Source organism: Dendrobates tinctorius, unplaced genomic scaffold, assembly GCF_039654945.1.
Source record: "Dendrobates tinctorius isolate UK_male_01 unplaced genomic scaffold, ASM3965494v1 ptg000127l, whole genome shotgun sequence".
In the NCBI taxonomy this organism is placed as follows: Eukaryota; Metazoa; Chordata; class Amphibia; order Anura; family Dendrobatidae; genus Dendrobates; species Dendrobates tinctorius.
Window position 1 is genome coordinate 4,641,079 of NW_027361795.1, and position 23,144 is coordinate 4,664,222.

Here is a 23,144-nt window from a genome sequence, read left to right on the forward strand (position 1 = left end):
AAGGACGCTGTATATCGCACACAGGACGCTGTATATCGCTCACAGGATGCTGTATATCGCACACAGGACACTGTATATCGCTGTATATCGCACACAGGATGCTGTATATCGCTCACAGGACGCTGTATATCGCACACAGGACGCTGTATATCGCACACAGGACACTGTATATCGCACACAGGATGCAGTATATCACACATAGGAAGCTGTATATCGCACACAGGACACTGTATATCGCTGTATATCGCACACAGGATGCTGTATATCGCACACAGGATGCCGTATATCGCACACAGTATGTTGTATATCGCACACAGGACGCTGTATATCGCACAAAAGATGCTGTATATCGCACACTGGACGCTGTATATCGCACACAGGATGCTGTATATCGCATACAGGACACTATATCACTGTATATCGCACACAGGATGCTGTATATCGCACACAGGACGCTGGATATCGCACACAGGATACTGTATATCGCTGTATATCACACACAGGATGCTGTATATCGCACACAGGACACTGTATATCGCACACAGGATGCTGTATATCGCACACAGGATGCTGTATATCGTACACATGATGCTGTATATCGCACACAGGACACTGTATATCGCACACAGGACGCTGTATATCGCACACAGGACACTGTGTATCGCACACAGGACACTGTATTTCGCTGTATATCGCACACAGGATGCTGTATATCGCACACAGGATGCTGTATATTGCACACAGGATGTTGCATATTGCACACAGGACGCTGTATATCGCACACAGGACGCTGTATATCGCACACAGGACACTGTATATCGCACACAGGATGCTTTATATCGCACACAGGAAGCTGTATATCGCACAAAAGACACTGTATATCGCACACAGGACGCTTTAGATCGCACACAGGATGCTGTATATCGCACACAGGATGCTGTATATCGCACACAGGACACTGTATATTGCTGTATATCGCACACAGGATGCTGTATATCGCACACAGGACGCTGTATATCGCACACAGGACGCTGTATATCACTGTATATTGCACACAGGACGCTGTATATCGCACACAGGACGCTGTATATCGCTCACAGGATGCTGTATATCGCACACAGGACACTGTATATCGCTGTATATCGCACACAGGACGCTGTATATCGCACACAGGACGCTGTATATCGCACACAGGACGCTGTATATCGCACACAGGACACTGTATATCACACACAGGTTGCAGTATATCACACACAGGACGCTGTATATCGCACACAGGACACTGTATATCGCTGTATATCGCACACAGGATGCTGTATATCGCACACAGGATGCCGTATATCGCACAAAGTATGTTGTATATCGCACACAGGACGCTGTATATCGCACAAAAGATGCTGTATATCGCACACTGGACGCTGTATATCGCACACAGGATGCTGTATATCGCACACAGGACACTATATCGCTGTATATCGCACACAGGATGCTGTATATCACACACAGTACGCTGTATATCGCACACAGGATACTGTATATCGCTGTATATCGCACACAGGATGCTGTATATCGCACACAGGACACTGTATATCGCACACAGGATGCTGTATATCGCACACAGGATGCTGTATATCGCACACATGATGCTGTATATCGCACACAGGACACTGTATATCGCACACAGGACGCTGTATATCGCACACAGGACACTGTGTATCGCACACAGGACACTGTATTTCGCTGTATATCGCACACAGGATGCTGTATATCGCACACAGGATGCTGTATATTGCACACAGGATGTTGTATATCGCACACAGGACGCTGTATATCGCACACAGGACACTGTATATCGCACACAGGACGCTTTATATCGCACACAGGACGCTGTATATCGCACAAAAGACGCTGTATATCGCACACAGGACGCTTTAGATCGCACACAGGACACTATATCGCTGTATAGCGCACACAGGACGCTGTATATCGCACACAGGACGCTGTATATCGCACACAGGATGCTGTATATCGCACACAGGATGCTGTATATCGCACACATGATGCTGTATATCGCACACAGGACACTGTATATCGCACACAGGATGCTGTATATCGCACACAGGACACTGTGTATCGCACACAGGACACTGTATATCGCTGTATATCGCACACAGGATGCTGTATATCGCACACAGGATGCTGTATATCACACACAGGACACTGTATATCGCACACAGGAAGCTGTATATTGCACACAGGATGCTGTATATTGCACACAGGATGCTGTATATCGCACACTGGACGCTGTATATCGCACACAGGACGCTGTATATATCGCACACAGGACGCTGTATATTGCACACAGGATACTGTATATCACTGTATATCGCACACAGGATGCTGTATATCACACAGAGGACACTGTATATCGCACACAGGACGCTTTATATCGCACACAGGGTGCTGTATGTCGCACACAGGATGCTGTATATCGCACACAGGATGCTGTATATCGCACACAGGACGCTGTAATATCACACACAGGACACTGTATTTCGCACACAGGACGCTGTATATTTCTGTATATCGCACACAGGATGCTGTATATCGCACACAGGATGCTGTATATCGCACACAGGATGCTGTATATAGCACACAGGATGCTGTATATCGCACACAGGATGCTGTATATCGCTGTATATCGCACACAGGGCGCTGTATATCGCTGTATATCGCACACAGGATGCTGTATATCGCTCACAGGATGCTGTATATCGCACACAGGACACTGTATATCGCTGTATATCGCACTCAGGATGCTGTATATCGCACACAGGATGCTGTATATCGCACACAGGATGCTGTATATCGCACACAGGATGCTGTATATCGCTCACAGGATGCTGTATATCGCTGTATATCGCACACAGGGCGCTGTATATCGCTGTATATCGCACACAGGATGCTGTATATCGCTCACAGGATGCTGTATATCGCACACAGGACACTGTATATCGCTGTATATCGCACACAGGATGCTGTATATCGCTGTATATCGCACACAGGATGCTGTATATCGCTCACAGGATGCTGTATATCGCACACAGGACACTGTATATCGCTGTATATCGCACACAGGACGCTGTATATCGCACACAGGACGCTGTATATCGCACACAGGACACTGTATATCGCACACAGGTTGCAGTATATCTCACACAGGACGCTGTATATCGCACACAGGACACTGTATATCGCTGTATATCGCACACAGGATGCTGTATATCGCACACAGGATGCCGTATATCGCACACAGTATGTTGTATATCGCACACAGGATGCTGTATATCGCACAAAAGATGCTGTATATCGCACACTGGATGCTGTATATCGCACACAGGATGCTGTATATCGCACACAGGACACTATATCGCTGTATATTGCACACAGGATGCTGTATATCGCACACAGGACGCTGTATATCGCACACAGGATACTGTATATTGCTGTATATCGCACACAGGATGCTGTATATCGCACACAGGACACTGTATATCGCACACAGGATGCTGTATATCGCACACAGGATGCTGTATATCGCACACATGATGCTGTATATCGCACACAGGATGCCGTATATCGCACACAGTATGTTGTATATCGCACACAGGACGCTGTATATCGCACAAAAGATGCTGTATATCGCACACTGGACGCTGTATATCGCACACAGGATGCTGTATATCGCACACAGGACACTATATCGCTGTATATCGCACACAGGATGCTGTATATCGCACACAGGACGCTGTATATCGCACACAGGATAATGTATATCGCTGTATATCGCACACAGGATGCTGTATATCGCACACAGGACACTGTATATCGCACACAGGATGCTGTATATCGCACACAGGATGCTGTATATCGCACACATGATGCTGTATATCGCACACAGGACACTGTATATCGCACACAGGACGCTGTATATAGCACACAGGACACTGTGTATCGCACACAGGACACTGTATTTCGCTGTATATCGCACACAGGATGCTGTATATCGCACACAGGATGCTGTATATTGCACACAGGATGTTGTATATTGCACACAGGACGCTGTATATCACACATAGGACGCTGTATATCGCACACAGGACACTGTATATCGCACACAGGACGCTTTATATCGCACACAGGACGCTGTATATCGCACAAAAGACGCTGTATATCGCACACAGGACGCTTTAGATCGCACACACGACACTATATCGCTGTATAGCGCACACAGGACGCTGTATATCGCACACAGGACGCTGTATATCGCACACAGGATGCTGTATATCGCACACAGGATGCTGTATATCGCACACATGATGCTGTATATCGCACACAGGACACTGTATATCGCACACAGGACACTGTATATCGCACACAGGACACTGTGTATCCCACACAGGACACTGTATATCGCTGTATATCGCACACAGGATGCTGTATATCGCACACAGGATGCTGTATATCACACACAGGACACTGTATATCGCACACTGGACGCTGTATATCGCTGTATATATCACACAGGACGCTGTATATCGCACACAGGACACTGTATATCGCACACAGGAAGCTGTATATTGCACACAGGATGCTGTATATTGCACACAGGATGCTGTATATCGCACACTGGACGCTGTATATCGCACACAGGACGCTGTATATATCGCACACAGGACGCTGTATATTGCACACAGGACACTGTATATCACTGTATATCGCACACAGGACGCTGTATATCACACAGAGGACACTGTATATCGCACACAGGACGCTGTATATCGCACACAGGACGCTGTATGTCGCACACAGGATGCTGTATATCGCACACAGGATGCTGTATATCGCACACAGGACGCTGTAATATCACACACAGGACACTGTATTTCGCACACAGGACGCTGTATATTGCACACAGGACGCTGTATATTTCTGTATATCGCACACAGGATGCTGTATATCGCACACAGGATGCTGTATATCGCACACAGGATGCTGTATATCGCACACAGGACGCTGTAATATCACACACAGGACGCTGTATTTCGCACACAGGACGCTGTATATCGTACACAGGATGCTGAATATCACACACAGGATGCTGTATATCACACACACGATGCTGTATATCGCACACAGGACGCTGTATATCGCACACAGGACGCTGTATATCGCACACAGGACACTGTATATTGCACACGGGACACTGTATATCGCACACAGGATGCTGTATATCTCTGTATATCGCACACAGGATGCTGTATATCACACACAGGACACTGTATATCGCTGTATATCGCACACAGGACACTGTATATCGCACACAGGATGCTGTATATTGGACACAGGACGCTGTATATCGCACACATAATGCTGTATATTGCACACAGGACGCTGTATATCGCACACATAATGCTGTATATTGCACACAGGATGCTGTATATCGCACACATAATGCTGTATATTGCACACAGGACGCTGTATATCGCACACATAATGCTGTATATCGCACACAGGACGCTGTATATCGCACACAGGACTCTGTATGTCGCACACAGGATGCTGTATATCGCACAAAGGACGCTGTATATCGCACACAGGACGCTGTATATCGCTCACAGGATGCTGTATATCGCACACAGGACACTGTATATCGCTGTATATCGCACACAGGACGCTGTATATCGCACACAGGACGCTGTATATCGCACACAGGACGCTGTATATCGCACACAGGATGTTGTATATTGCACACAGGATGCTGTATATCACACACAGGACGCTGTATATCGCACACAGGACACTGTATATCGCACACAGGACGCTTTATATCGCACACAGGATGCTGTATATCGCACAAAAGACGCTGTATATCGCACACAGGACGCTTTAGATCGCACACACGACACTATATCGCTGTATAGCGCACACAGGACGCTGTATATCGCACACAGGACGCTGTATATTGCACACAGGATGCTGTATATCGCACACAGGATGCTGTATATCGCACACATGATGCTGTATATCGCACACAGGACACTGTATATCGCACACAGGACACTGTATATCGCACACAGGACACTGTGTATCCCACACAGGACACTGTATATCGCTGTATATCGCACACAGGATGCTGTATATCGCACACAGGATGATGTATATCACACACAGGACACTGTATATCGCACACTGGACGCTGTATATCGCTGTATATATCACACAGGACGCTGTATATCGCACACAGGACACTGTATATCGCACACAGGAAGCTGTATATTGCACACAGGATGCTGTATATTGCACACAGGATGCTGTATATTGCACACAGGATGCTGTATATCGCACACAGGATGCTGTATATCGCACACAGGATGCTGTATATCGCTCACAGGATGCTGTATATCGCTGTATATCGCACACAGGGCGCTGTATATCGCTGTATATCGCACACAGGATGCTGTATATCGCTCACAGGATGCTGTATATCGCACACAGGACACTGTATATCGCTGTATATCGCACACAGGATGCTGTATATCGCTGTATATCGCACACAGGATGCTGTATATCGCTCACAGGATGCTGTATATCGCACACAGGACACTGTATATCGCTGTATATCGCACACAGGACGCTGTATATCGCACACAGGACGCTGTATATCGCACACAGGACACTGTATATCGCACACAGGTTGCAGTATATCTCACACAGGACGCTGTATATCGCACACAGGACACTGTATATCGCTGTATATCGCACACAGGATGCTGTATATCGCACACAGGATGCCGTATATCGCACACAGTATGTTGTATATCGCACACAGGACGCTGTATATCGCACAAAAGATGCTGTATATCGCACACTGGATGCTGTATATCGCACACAGGATGCTGTATATCGCACACAGGACACTATATCGCTGTATATTGCACACAGGATGCTGTATATCGCACACAGGACGCTGTATATCGCACACAGGATACTGTATATTGCTGTATATCGCACACAGGATGCTGTATATCGCACACAGGACACTGTATATCGCACACAGGATGCTGTATATCGCACACAGGATGCTGTATATCGCACACATGATGCTGTATATCGCACACAGGATGCTGTATATCGCACACAGTATGTTGTATATCGCACACAGGACGCTGTATATCGCACAAAAGATGCTGTATATCGCACACTGGACGCTGTATATCGCACACAGGATGCTGTATATCGCACACAGGACGCTGTATATCGCACACAGGATAATGTATATCGCTGTATATCGCACACAGGATGCTGTATATCGCACACAGGACACTGTATATCGCACACAGGATGCTGTATATCGCACACAGGATGCTGTATATCGCACACATGATGCTGTATATCGCACACAGGACACTGTATATCGCACACAGGACGCTGTATATAGCACACAGGACACTGTGTATCGCACACAGGACACTGTATTTCGCTGTATATCGCACACAGGATGCTGTATATCGCACACAGGATGCTGTATATTGCACACAGGATGTTGTATATTGCACACAGGACGCTGTATATCACACACAGGACGCTGTATATCGCACACAGGACACTGTATATCGCACACAGGACGCTTTATATCGCACACAGGACGCTGTATATCGCACAAAAGACGCTGTATATCGCACACAGGACGCTTTAGATCACACACACGACACTATATCGCTGTATAGCGCACACAGGACGCTGTATATCGCACACAGGACGCTGAATATCGCACACAGGATGCTGTATATCGCACACAGGATGCTGTATATCGCACACATGATGCTGTATATCGCACACAGGACACTGTATATCGCACACAGGACACTGTATATCGCACACAGGACACTGTGTATCCCACACAGGACACTGTATATCGCTGTATATCGCACACAGGATGCTGTATATCGCACACAGGATGCTCTATATCACACACAGGACACTGTATATCGCACACTGGACGCTGTATATCGCTGTATATATCACACAGGACGCTGTATATCGCACACAGGACACTGTATATCGCACACAGGAAGCTGTATATTGCACACAGGATGCTGTATATTGCACACAGGATGCTGTATATCGCACACTGGACGCTGTATATCGCACACAGGACGCTGTATATATCGCACACAGGACGCTGTATATTGCACACAGGACACTGTATATCACTGTATATCGCACACAGGACGCTGTATATCACACAGAGGACACTGTATATCGCACACAGGACGCTGTATATCGCACACAGGACGCTGTATGTCGCACACAGGATGCTGTATATCGCACACAGGATGCTGTATATCGCACACAGGACGCTGTAATATCACACACAGGACACTGTATTTCGCACACAGGACGCTGTATATTGCACACAGGACGCTGTATATTTCTGTATATCGCACACAGGATGCTGTATATCGCACACAGGATGCTGTATATCGCACACAGGATGCTGTATATCGCACACAGGACGCTGTAATATCACACACAGGACGCTGTATTTCGCACACAGGACGCTGTATATCGTACACAGAATGCTGAATATCACACACAGGATGCTGTATATCACACACACGATGCTGTATATCGCACACAGGACGCTGTATATCGCACACAGGACGCTGTATATCGCACACAGGACACTGTATATTGCACACGGGACACTGTATATCGCACACAGGATGCTGTATATCTCTGTATATCGCACACAGGATGCTGTATATCACACACAGGACACTGTATATCGCTGTATATCGCACACAGGACACTGTATATCGCACACAGGACGCTGTATATTGGACACAGGACGCTGTATATCGCACACATAATGCTGTATATTGCACACAGGACGCTGTATATTGCACACATAATGCTGTATATTGCACACAGGATGCTGTATATCGCACACATAATGCTGTATATTGCACACAGGACGCTGTATATCGCACACATAATGCTGTATATCGCACACAGGACGCTGTATATCGCACACAGGACGCTGTATATCGCACACAGGATGCTGTATATCGCACAAAGGACGCTGTATATCGCACACAGGACGCTGTATATCGCTCACAGGATGCTGTATATCGCACACAGGACACTGTATATCGCTGTATATCGCACACAGGACGCTGTATATCGCACACAGGACGCTGTATATCGCACACAGGACGCTGTATATCGCACACAGGATGTTGTATATTGCACACAGGACGCTGTATATCACACACAGGACGCTGTATATCGCACACAGGACACTGTATATCGCACACAGGATGCTTTATATCGCACACAGGACGCTGTATATCGCACAAAAGACGCTGTATATCGCACACAGGACGCTTTAGATCGCACACACGACACTATATCGCTGTATAGCGCACACAGGACGCTGTATATCGCACACAGGACGCTGTATATCGCACACAGGATGCTGTATATCGCACACAGGATGCTGTATATCGCACACATGATGCTGTATATCGCACACAGGACACTGTATATCGCACACAGGACACTGTATATCGCACACAGGACACTGTGTATCCCACACAGGACACTGTATATCGCTGTATATCGCACACAGGATGCTGTATATCGCACACAGGATGCTGTATGTCACACACAGGACACTGTATATCGCACACAGGACACTGTGTATCCCACACAGGACACTGTATATCGCTGTATATCGCACACAGGATGCTGTATATCGCACACAGGATGCTGTATATCACACACAGGACACTGTATATCGCACACTGGACGCTGTATATCGCTGTATATATCACACAGGACGCTGTATATCGCACACAGGACACTGTATATCGCACACAGGAAGCTGTATATTGCACACAGGATGCTGTATATTGCACACAGGATGCTGTATATCGCACACTGGACGCTGTATATCGCACACAGGACGCTGTATATATCGCACACAGGACGCTGTATATTGCACACAGGACACTGTATATCACTGTATATCGCACACAGGACGCTGTATATCACACAGAGGACACTGTATATCGCACACAGGACGCTGTATATCGCACACAGGACGCTGTATGTCGCACACAGGATGCTGTATATCGCACACAGGATGCTGTATATCGCACACAGGACGCTGTAATATCACACACAGGACACTGTATTTCGCACACAGGACGCTGTATATTGCACACAGGACGCTGTATATTTCTGTATATCGCACACAGGATGCTGTATATCGCACACAGGATGCTGTATATCGCACACAGGATGCTGTATATCGCACACAGGACGCTGTAATATCACACACAGGACGCTGTATTTCGCACACAGGACGCTGTATATCGTACACAGGATGCTGAATATCACACACAGGATGCTGTATATCACACACACGATGCTGTATATCGCACACAGGACGCTGTATATCGCACACAGGACGCTGTATATCGCACACAGGACACTGTATATTGCACACGGGACACTGTATATCGCACACAGGATGCTGTATATCTCTGTATATCGCACACAGGATGCTGTATATCACACACAGGACACTGTATATCGCTGTATATCGCACACAGGACACTGTATATCGCACACAGGACGCTGTATATTGGACACAGGACGCTGTATATCGCACACATAATGCTGTATATTGCACACAGGACGCTGTATATTGCACACATAATGCTGTATATTGCACACAGGATGCTGTATATCGCACACATAATGCTGTATATTGCACACAGGACGCTGTATATCGCACACATAATGCTGTATATCGCACACAGGACGCTGTATATCGCACACAGGACGCTGTATATCGCACACAGGATGCTGTATATCGCACAAAGGACGCTGTATATCGCACACAGGACGCTGTATATCGCTCACAGGATGCTGTATATCGCACACAGGACACTGTATATCGCTGTATATCGCACACAGGACGCTGTATATCGCACACAGGACGCTGTATATTGCACACAGGACGCTGTATATCGCACACAGGATGTTGTATATTGCACACAGGACGCTGTATATCACACACAGGACGCTGTATATCGCACACAGGACACTGTATATCGCACACAGGACGCTTTATATCGCACACAGGACGCTGTATATCGCACAAAAGACGCTGTATATCGCACACAGGACGCTTTAGATCGCACACACGACACTATATCGCTGTATAGCGCACACAGGACGCTGTATATCGCACACAGGATGCTGTATATCGCACACAGGATGCTGTATATCGCACACATGATGCTGTATATCGCACACAGGACACTGTATATCGCACACAGGACACTGTATATCGCACACAGGACACTGTGTATCCCACACAGGACACTGTATATCGCTGTATATCGCACACAGGATGCTGTATATCGCACACAGGATGCTGTATATCACACACAGGACACTGTATATCGCACACTGGACGCTGTATATCGCTGTATATATCACACAGGACGCTGTATATCGCACACAGGACACTGTATATCGCACACAGGAAGCTGTATATTGCACACAGGATGCTGTATATTGCACACAGGATGCTGTATATCGCACACTGGACGCTGTATATCGCACACAGGACGCTGTATATATCGCACACAGGACGCTGTATATTGCACACAGGACACTGTATATCACTGTATATCGCACACAGGACGCTGTATATCACACAGAGGACACTGTATATCGCACACAGGACGCTGTATATCGCACACAGGACGCTGTATGTCGCACACATGATGCTGTATATCGCACACAGGATGCTGTATATCGCACACAGGACGCTGTAATATCACACACAGGACACTGTATTTCGCACACAGGACGCTGTATATTGCACACAGGACGCTGTATATTTCTGTATATCGCACACAGGACGCTGTATATCGCACACAGGATGCTGTATATCGCACACAGGATGCTGTATATCGCACACAGGACGCTGTAATATCACACACAGGACGCTGTATTTCGCACACAGGACGCTGTATATCGTACACAGGATGCTGAATATCACACACAGGATGCTGTATATCACACACACGATGCTGTATATCGCACACAGGACGCTGTATATCGCACACAGGACGCTGTATATCGCACACAGGACACTGTATATTGCACACGGGACACTGTATATCGCACACAGGATGCTGTATATCTCTGTATATCGCACACAGGATGCTGTATATCACACACAGGACACTGTATATCGCTGTATATCGCACACAGGACACTGTATATCGCACACAGGACGCTGTATATTGGACACAGGACGCTGTATATCGCACACATAATGCTGTATATTGCACACAGGACGCTGTATATCGCACACATAATGCTGTATATTGCACACAGGATGCTGTATATCGCACACATAATGCTGTATATTGCACACAGGACGCTGTATATCGCACACATAATGCTGTATATCGCACACAGGACGCTGTATATCGCACACAGGACGCTGTATATCGCACACAGGATGCTGTATATCGCACAAAGGACGCTGTATATTGCACACAGGACGCTGTATATCGCTCACAGGATGCTGTATATCGCACACAGGACACTGTATATCGCTGTATATCGCACACAGGACGCTGTATATCGCACACAGGACGCTGTATATCGCACACAGGACGCTGTATATCGCACACAGGACACTGTATATCGCACACAGGATGCAGTATATCACACACAGGAAGCTGTATATCGCACACAGGACACTGTATATCGCTGTATATCGCACACAGGATGCCGTATATCGCACACAGGATGCCGTATATCGCACACAGTATGTTGTATATCGCACACAGGACGCTGTATATCGCACACAAGACACTGTATATCGCACACAGGACGCTGTATATCGCACACAGGATGCTGTATATCGCACACAGGACACTATATCGCTGTATATCGCACACAGGACGCTGTATATCGCACACAGGACGCTGTATATCGCACACAGGATGCTGTTTATCGCACACAGGATGCTGTATATCGCTGTATATCGCACACAGGACACTGTGTATCACACACAGGACACTGTGTTTCGCTGTATATCGCACACAGCATGCTGTATATCGCACACAGGATGCTGTATATTGCACACAGGATGCTGTATATTGCACACAGGACGCTGTATATCGCACACAGGACGCTGTATATCGCACACAGGGCACTGTATATCGCTGTATATCGCACACAGGACACTGTATATCGCACACAGGACGCTGTATATCGCTCACAGGACGCTGTATATCGCTGTATATTGCACACAGGACTCTGTTTATCGCACACAGGACGCTGTATATCGCACACAGGATGCTGTAAATTGCACACAGGACACTGTATATCGCACACAGGACGCTGTATATTGCACACAGGACGCTGTATATCGCTGTATATCGTACACAGGACGCTGTATATCGCACACAGGACACTGTGTATTGCTGTATATCGCACACAGGACGCTGTATATCGCACACAGGATGCTGTATATCGCTGTATATCGCACACAGGACGCTGTATATCGCACACAGGATGCTTTATATCACACACAGGACGCTGTATATCGCACACAGGACGCTGTAGATCACACACCGGACGCTGTATATCGCTGTATATCGCACACAGGATGCTGTATATCGCACACAGTACGCTGTATATCGCACACAGGATGCTGTATATCGCACACAGGAGGCTGTATATCGCACACAGGACGCTGCATATCACACACAGCATGCTGTATATCGCGCACAGGATGCTGTATATCGCACACAGGACGCTGTATATCGCACACAGGATGCTGTATATCGCACACAGGATGCTGTATATCGCACACAGGATGCTGTATATCGCTGTATATCGCACACAGGGCGCTGTATATCGCACACAGAACACTGTATATCGCACACAGGACGTTGTATATCGTACACAGGATGCTGTATATCGCACATAGGACGCTGTATATTGCACACAGGACGCTGTATATCGCACACAGGATGCTGTATATTGCACACAGGACACTGTATATCACACACAGGACGCTGTATATCACACACAGGATGCTGTATATCGCTGTATATCGCACACAGCACAGTGAGGGGACACATTTAACAAAAAAATCCACCCCCAGCGGGGCTCACCGAGTCACCGTCTTGTGTCCCTGTCACTGAGTGAGAGAAGCTCATGATGAATGTTTTCTGCTTCCTGCAATGCAGGCTGCTCTCTGGCTGCCAGGAGGCGTGGCGTTCTTATGCAAATCCAGACAGAGACTTCAGCCAACTGCTGACCAGGAAACAACGAAAGGGGAGCTTCAAGGGACCCAGCCAGGGGGTATACAGCATCGGCGGCCGTCACTTACATTTAATAAAAGGAGATAGTACAGTGTCAGCACAGCTGCCAAACCGCAGCGGCCTTCGCGGGCCCCCTCACCTCTCCGGGCCCCATAGCAGCTGCGTGGTCTGCTACTATTGATGGTACGCCCCTGATCTTGAGGACTATATACAGCATATAGGTATATAGTTTTTTGCACTACAATTTTAAGATTGCAGCCAAGCTCAGCATTTTTGGCCTTGTAAACTAGGGTGTCTGTTCTCATGGGATGCACGTAGATAGTGATGGGCAGTCCGCCTGATCTAATGAGATGGCTTCATTAATAGGCTATAAGCCAGACACTGTGCATTTCCTGTGTGTGGCCAACACCTATACAAGCTGCTTTTTGTGCAATTGAATACTATGCAATCACCCCCTCAATGAACTAGTAGGTTGTGAATGGTTGTCTCTCTAGTATCTTGCACCTGTGTTGCCACCATTTTTACTACCTGGGTTTGCTGCTTCCCAAGGGTGCATTAGTTCTGAGACCTGGACAGGTAAACATTGTTGTCCCTTTTTTGCTGTATTTATTCTTGAATTTTGAAGGAGTTTTATTCCTCTTTTTGTGGCTTTGCTTTTATGTCAGGTACATTATATGGTAAAATTAATGGTGCCATACAAACAGACAACTCGTCTTGTAAAAAAACAAGCCCTCTTATGGTTGTGTCAATGTAAAATTAATAAAGTTCAAGAGGTTGTCCACTACTTTTACATTGATGGCCTATCCTTAGGCTAGGTAATCAATGTCTGATTGATGAAAGCATTGGTCTCGGTGTCTGCTGCGGCTGGAATTGCTCAGTTACAGAGCTACACATAGTAGCTCATTCAACTCTATCTTGGCAGCAGCTGGATACTGCACATCCACCCCCAATGAAAATCAATAGGGGGCAGATATACAGTACCTGGCTGCGGCCACTATTCTGTCGATGGAGCTTTTGGGCTTCCTTCCCCTCTTCCGCTTATGTTACACTTAGTCTTCCCACACTGTGCGTGACAGTTGGACTCCAGCAATCAGATATTGATGATCTATCCTACGATTAGTCAGTAGGTTTGTTTAACACAATATTCCTGTCATGGAAGCAACAAGAAGCAAATGCCCTGCAGCATGAGAGAAGAGATTAGCATGCCAGATGTACTAACAAAGAAGTTACTTTACCCATGTTTACACAGAATATTATCTGAACTGGAAAACAGATTTTGCAACATTTTGATTATTCTTCTGAATGTGAGTTAGGCATTTACACCCTGGTGAAAGAAAATTCCCTTCTTAGACCCAAAAGCATGATCTGAAGAATATAAAATGTAATTGAAAAGTTAAGAAGTACTTGTGACCAAGGATTATTTGTCAATGTATAAGGTGTGAAGAATGACATATTCATATTCAGTATGAAGACTTGGATCTATTAACCCCTTAACGACCGCCGATACGCCTTTTAACGGCGGTAGTTAAGGGTACTAAAACCACAGCGCCGTTATTTAACGGCGCTGTGATTTAAGTGAATAGCGCCCCCCAGTGTCGGATTTTCTCCGGGGTCTCGGCTGCCAGGGGTAGCCGAGACCCCAGAGAACATGAATCGGTCGGTTTTTACCGACCCCCGCTTTTGCGATCGCCGTTATTAACCCTATAACGGCGACCACAAAAAAGCCGCGATTTTACATTTAATTTCTCTCTCCTCTGATGTGATCGCACATCAGAGGAGAGAGAAATAGGGTCCCCGATCCCCCCCGGTACCTCTCCGTGGCCCTCCGTCCCCTCCCGGTGGTCCCACGTCCCGCCGGCATCCTCCGATGGGCGCCGCCATCTTGAAAATGGCGGGCGCATGCGCAGTGCGCCTGCCGGGAATCTGCCGGCTCCGGCTGGCAGATTCCATTCATTATTTTGATCACTATGATAAACGATCATAGTGATCAAAATAAAAAAAAATAGTACATAACCCCCCCGTTTATCACTCCCTTATATAGGTCAATATAATGAAATAAAGAAAATATTTTTTTTTTTCAGTTTTCCATTAGGGTTAGGGTTAGGGTTGGGCTAGGGTTAGGGCTAGGGTTAGGGTTAGGGTAGGGTTAGGGCTAGAGTTAGGGCTAGGGTTAGGGCTAGGGTTAGGGTTAGGGTTGGGCTAGGGTTGGGCTAGGGTTAGGGTTGGGCTAGGGTTAGGGTTGGGCTAGGGCTAGGGTTAGGGTTAGGCTAGGGTTAGGGTTAGGGTTGGGCTAGGATTAGGGTTGTGCTAGGGCTAGGGTTGGGCTAGGGTTAGGGCTCGGGTCACGGCTAGGGTTAGAATTAGGGTTAGGGCGAACTAGGATTAGGGTTAGAATTAGGATTAGGGATTAGGGTTGGGATTAGGGTTAGGGTTGGGATTAGGGTTAGGGGTGTGTTGGGGTTTTGGTTGGAGCAAGAATTGTGGGGTTTCCACTATTTACCAACTTTGGGGGTCTAAAAATTGGGGTCTAAAAAATCACTTTTGTGGAAATAAAAAAGACTTTTTATTTTCACGGCTCTGCGTTTATAAACTTTTGTGAAGCGCTTGGGGGTTCAAAGTGCTCACCACACTAGATAAGTTCCTTAGGGGGTCTAATTTCCAAAATGGGATCACTTGTGGGGGGTTTCCACTGTTTAGGCCCATCAGGGGCTCTGCAAGCGCAACATGATGCCTGCAGACCATTCCATCAAAGTCTGCATTCCAAAATGGCACTCCTTCCCTTCCGAGCTCTCCCATGCACCCAAACAGTGGTTCCCCCCCACATATGGGGTATCGGCGTACTGAGGACAAATCGCATAACAACTGTGCGGGTATGATTTCTCCTGTTACCCTTGTAAAAATAAAAATTTGGGGGCGAAAATATCATTTTTGTGGAAAAAAATTGGATTTTTTATTTTCACGGCTCTACGTTATAAACTTCTGTGAAGCACTTGAAGGTTCAAAGTGCTCACCACACATCTAGATAAGTTCCTTAATGGGTCTAGTTTCCAAAATGGGGTCACTTGTTGGAGGTTTCCACTGTTTAGGCACATTAAGGGCTCTCTGAACGCAACATGGCATCCGATCTCAATTCCAGCCAATTCTGCGTTGAAAAAGTCAAACAGCGCTCCATCCCTTACGAGCTCTGCCGTGGGCTGAAAAAGTGGTTTACCCCCACATATAGGGTATAGGCTTATTCAGGAGAAATTGTACAACAAATTTTGTGGTTGATTGTCTCTTTTAACACTTGTAAAAATAAAAAAAATTGGTTCTGAAGTAAATTTTTTGCAAAAAAAAGTTAAATGTTAATTTTTTCCTTCCACATTGCTTTAGTTCCTGTGAAGCACTTAAAGGGTTAATAAACTTCTTGAATGTGGTTTTGAGCACCTTGAGGGGTCTAGTGTTTAGAATGTTGCCACTTTTGGGTATTTTCTGTCATGTACACCCCTCAAAATGACTTTAAATATGATGTGGTCCCTAAAAAAAATGGTTTTGTAAATTTTGTTGTAAAAATGAGAAATCGCTGGTCAACTTTTAACCCTTATAACTTCCTAACAAAAAAAAATTTTGCTTCCAAAATTGTGCTGATGTAAAGTAGACATGTGGGAAATGTTATTTATTAAGAAATTTGTGTGACACATCTCTCTGATTTAAGGGCATAAAAATTTAAAGTTTTAAAATTGCAAAATTTTCGCTATATTTCCGTTTTTTTCATAAATAAACACAAGACTTATCGAAGAAATTTTACCACTAACATGAAGTACAATATGTCACGAAAAAACAGTCTTAGAATCAGCGGGATCCATTAAAGCGTTCCAGAGTTATGACCTCATAAAGGGACAGTGGTCAGAATTGTAAAAATTGGCCTGGTCATTAAGCTGCAAACTGGTTCTGTTGCTAAGGGGTTAAAGGGAATCCGTCAGCATGTCTTTGTTATGTAATATTAAGACAGCAGGAGATAAAAGCTGAAACACAGAATTCAGGGATGTGTCACTTGTCATCGTGTCTGATATTGCTTACTAACTGCAGGGCTGCCACTAGAAATTTCGGGGCCCCATACTGGTAAAATTTTCGGGGCCCCCTTGAGACTCCGCCCAGGCTCCACCCCAGCTCCGCCTCCAGCCCTCGAATTGTCCAAAGTCCCACCGCTCTCTCTTGGAAAAACTCCACTTCTCACCAATCACACATTAACAGTTCCCATCACCAGATCACTCATATAGCCGGCAGCTTTTGTTTTGGCCAAAAGATTTTTTAAGCTGCCACCATAACACGGTAGACTCTTTTGGCCGTGCCCTAATCTACTGTAACCTATTAACCCCGTTACCCCCAAGGGTGGTTTGCACGTTCATGACCGGGCCAATTTTTACAATTCTGACCACTGTTCCTTTATGAGGTAATAACTCTGAAACGCTTCCATGGATCCTGGTGATTCTGAAAATGTTTTCTCGTGACATATTGTACTTCAGGATAGTGGTAAAATTTCATTCAAATAACTTGCATTTATTTGTGAAAAAAATGGAAATTTGGCGAAAATTTTGAAAATTTCGCAATTTTCCAACTTTGAATTTTTATGCCCTTAAATCACAGAGATCTAGCACATAAAAAACTTAATAAGTAACATTTCCCACATGTTTACTTTACATCAGCACAATTTTGGAACCAACATTTTTTTTTGTTAGGAAGTTATAAGGGTTAAAAGTTAACCAGCGATTTCTCATTTTTGCAACACTATTTTATTTTTACGGACCACATCACATTTGAAGTCACTTTGAGGGGTCCATATGATAGAAAATCCCCAAAAGTGACACCATTCTAAAAACTGCACCCCTCAAGGTTCTCAAAACCACATTCAAGAAGTTTATTAACCCTTCAGGTGCTTCACAGGAATTTTTTGAATGTTTAAAAAAAAATGAACATTTAACTTTTTTTCACAAAAAAAATTAATTCAGGTACAATTTTTTTATTTTACCAAGGGTAACAGGAGAAATTAGACTGCAAAAGTTATTGTGCAATTTGTCCTGAGTATGCTGATACCTGATATGTGGGGGGAATCACTGTTTTGGCGCATGGCAGAGCTAAGAAGGGTGTCATGGGAGTTTCAGTCTTCCAATTAGAAATCGTCCAGACCTGAATAAGTAAGATGCTTCTTTATTGGACATGCCGGCATGGAGAGAGAATGACGACCACACAAGATGTGAGGAGTCCTCTGTCTAACTCAATACATATTCTTAAGAGTTTAAATAGCAAAATCCAAAGGGTGTTGAAACATTGCGTTTGCAAAAAAGAGTACATACAATATGCTGAGCTTGTTAGAAATCCTTATCTACAGTTACCAGAGAAGTCATGTAAGACAAGGAAATCTGCTAACGTTCACAAAAAGTAACACCCAAATGTAACACCCATGTATTACATCAGCTGAAAAGAGTTTCAAAGTCTTAAGCAAAAATAAATGGCATATATGCAGTCATGTGCATAGATACATATATACATACATATACACACTCATACATACATACACGCATGGGTATATATATATACACATATATATATATATATATACACATAAACCCATGCACACAAAAGAAAGGACTTTATTACAATTATTATAACATTCCCTCATCTTGTAATAAAATCATCTATCTGTACACATTGGGGACAGATTTCGTTTTGTCAGATTTCACAGAAGATCTTCATATAATCTAGAGGGAGAGTAATATGCTCAGTATATTTGTCATTAAGTCCAAAAATTTTCATTCCTTCGTTGGATTCCAAGGTCTCCATTCCTTGATGCATAGTTTTTGTTATGGCAGAGTCAATCAGTCTTTGAACAAGTCCTCTAATGCATAGAATAGCAAGCATCCACAAACAATCAGCACTCCGGCCACGATGGTAAGAGATGTCAACGCAGAAATGAATAATCCAGACCATTTCCCAAACCATCCTTCAGTCCAGGAATATGTCATCATATCCAGAGTTCTCTGCTAATTCATTAGACAGGGCAGTCAGTCCATCAGGAGCTTTGGAGATACTTCCATCAAAATCTGTATTAGGGATAAAAGGGTGCAACAAAAATCCTCCAAACATTTTATATACACCTCCCTTTTCTGCTACTTTCCTTACACTCCAACAAAATCACCAAGGAATTTCCATGATCTACCATTACATCTGGAGAGGGAAACATGTGGCACGGTGCCTCTAAAAAGCAAAAAACAACAATTTAATTTGTTCTGACAGTTTACACCTGACGGCACAGTTCCCTTTATAATCCCAGTATATGGTGTGCAAAGAACAATCTAGAGCATGAAAATTCCCATATTTTACATCAGGACCCCCGAAATACCTGTAGTACATGGAGCAGTGTAGTTCTTCAGGTGTGTGAATATCTACATTTGTATACCTTTATCTATTGCTTCCTTGATGAAGGACTCAGTAATAAAGGATGGTCCTGCAGTTATTAGATCTAGACTGTAATAATATCTAGATTCCCCATACCTCTGGCGCACCATTGTCTCAGCCATGGATTTCACCTATAGTCCGGCAGCAGTAGGAATTATTCCTAGGCTCAGGGCTGCATCATATCCCTCCCACACAGCTGATAATATAAGTTGTGTAATTGCACTTTTACCTGTGCCGAGGGCCTGGTGTCTCCACAGGCGTAGACAATGGTTCTCGGTGTCTTACCACTTGCTCCTTTTACCATTATGCAGGCAGCAGACAGTCCAATAGTCGGTATCTCTTCTGGATGTACTAAGGTTCTAGTGGCTCCTGAATCAACAAAAAAAGTGACCTCATGGCTTCCCACTGGAAATACAGTGTTTTTTTTTTTATAAATTTCTACTTCATCCAAGTTAAATATTACTTCAGGAATCCTATTGTTTTCCTCTGGCAAAAAGGGATCTGATATTTGTAATGTGATGTTGTTTTTATCAGTTGCCTTTAGTCATTGGTTTTGTATATTTGGGGCGTATTGTCTATCTGGGCATTGTCGGATAAAGTGTCCAGTCTTCCCACAATGCCAACAAGATAGTCTGTCTCCTGCTCTCTTACCTCTCCCCCTTCCTCTTCCTCTACCCCTGTCTCCTTGTCCTTTATTTGGATCTTTTTGGGCAACAAAGATCTCACACCTATCATCAACTAAAAATACTTGACCTTTTTTAACTTTTATTTTTATTTTTTTTGTCCTTAAAGTACCGGTCTGCATGTCTGGCGTAATCTAAAACTTCAGTCAGTCGGGCTGTCCTGTGTGTAACCATGTGTTTGGTAATATACCCACTTATTTGGGACTGACAACCCTTTAAGAAGGCGGTTTTTAATTGCTGTTCATAGGGGGTATCGTTCATCATGTTAACAGGTGGGGCAATGCCACTATGGATGTCAAATACCTCTTTAATTCTGTGATAATATCTATCGTCATCCTGCGGTATAGTCCTATTAATTTCTGTCCAATTTCCTGTACCTGTGTACCATGTCTTTACTCTATCCATTAAGTTCCCCATGTTCACAGCTTATCTTACAATCTCAAAAACTGTTAGTTTAGATTTTATAGTACCTTCTACTGGTTATTCAAGATGAAAGGGACATCTGAATGTTCTATTTTCAAAGACATACAATTTTACTCTCTATATGGTGCAAAAGTTAGGCTTATCAATCTATAAGCAAAAAGGACCCATTGCACATTTAATCTGAAGACTGTTCTCTCTGGGTACCTGATGAAAAAGGACTATATCCAGTTTCAATCCAGGGATACCCTCTTGGTACAATATTAATAACTTTCCAGCCATCAGATGAAATGGTCAATAACAATTCTGCCTTACAATGAGGACAAGATCTTAAAATATATATCTATGGGATAAAGTCCCATAATGATGTTACATAAAATTCTTAAACACAAAAAGACAAACAAGATGAGGACTATACACAATATAAACCCTGGAGCACAATGGATTTCTACCCACTTTTAAGAAGTTTGACAAATATCAGTGAAATTAATATGTCAGCAAGAAGATAAAAAACCAACAGCAACAATTAAATTACTGCTCCTAATATCCAGGATCTAAATAATCCTCACTGATTACACTATGTCCCAGATATGTACCTGCTTGTATCTCTATATCTTGCCATCTCCGTCCAATGAAGGCCTGTAAGGGCCTAGTATGACAACACAGTGTGACAAACGTGAACGGTCCCCAAGGAATGGGGTCACGATGATAAATGTGGTCACTGATCTGAACGAGATAAATATGCTCACAGGGACTTCTGACCAGTGTAACAGTACAAACACACAACATACAACAGCTTCCACAGTTAGGGATTGGACAGACACACGTACACAGAGACATAAGACAGGAGAGTAAAGTTCCCTCGTACTCCTATTCCTGAAGTGCTGAGATAAAGTCCAATGACACCGCCTCTTTATATACAGAGACGTTCCCGTTCTTAAGATCAGGCATTCAGAGCACCACAGGCGCAGACTCTCCTCAGTGAAACGAGGAGGGTTCAGTCACTCTGTGTTATTAAAAGAAAAACATATAACAAAACAACATAGAATATTCTCTATGGGGATCAGGTGACATGTACCTAGGTGATTTATACCACTATAATTACCTATGATTTGTCTCCAGTCCACAGATGACTGTTGACCACGCCTACTGGACTCCCTAATACAGTCAG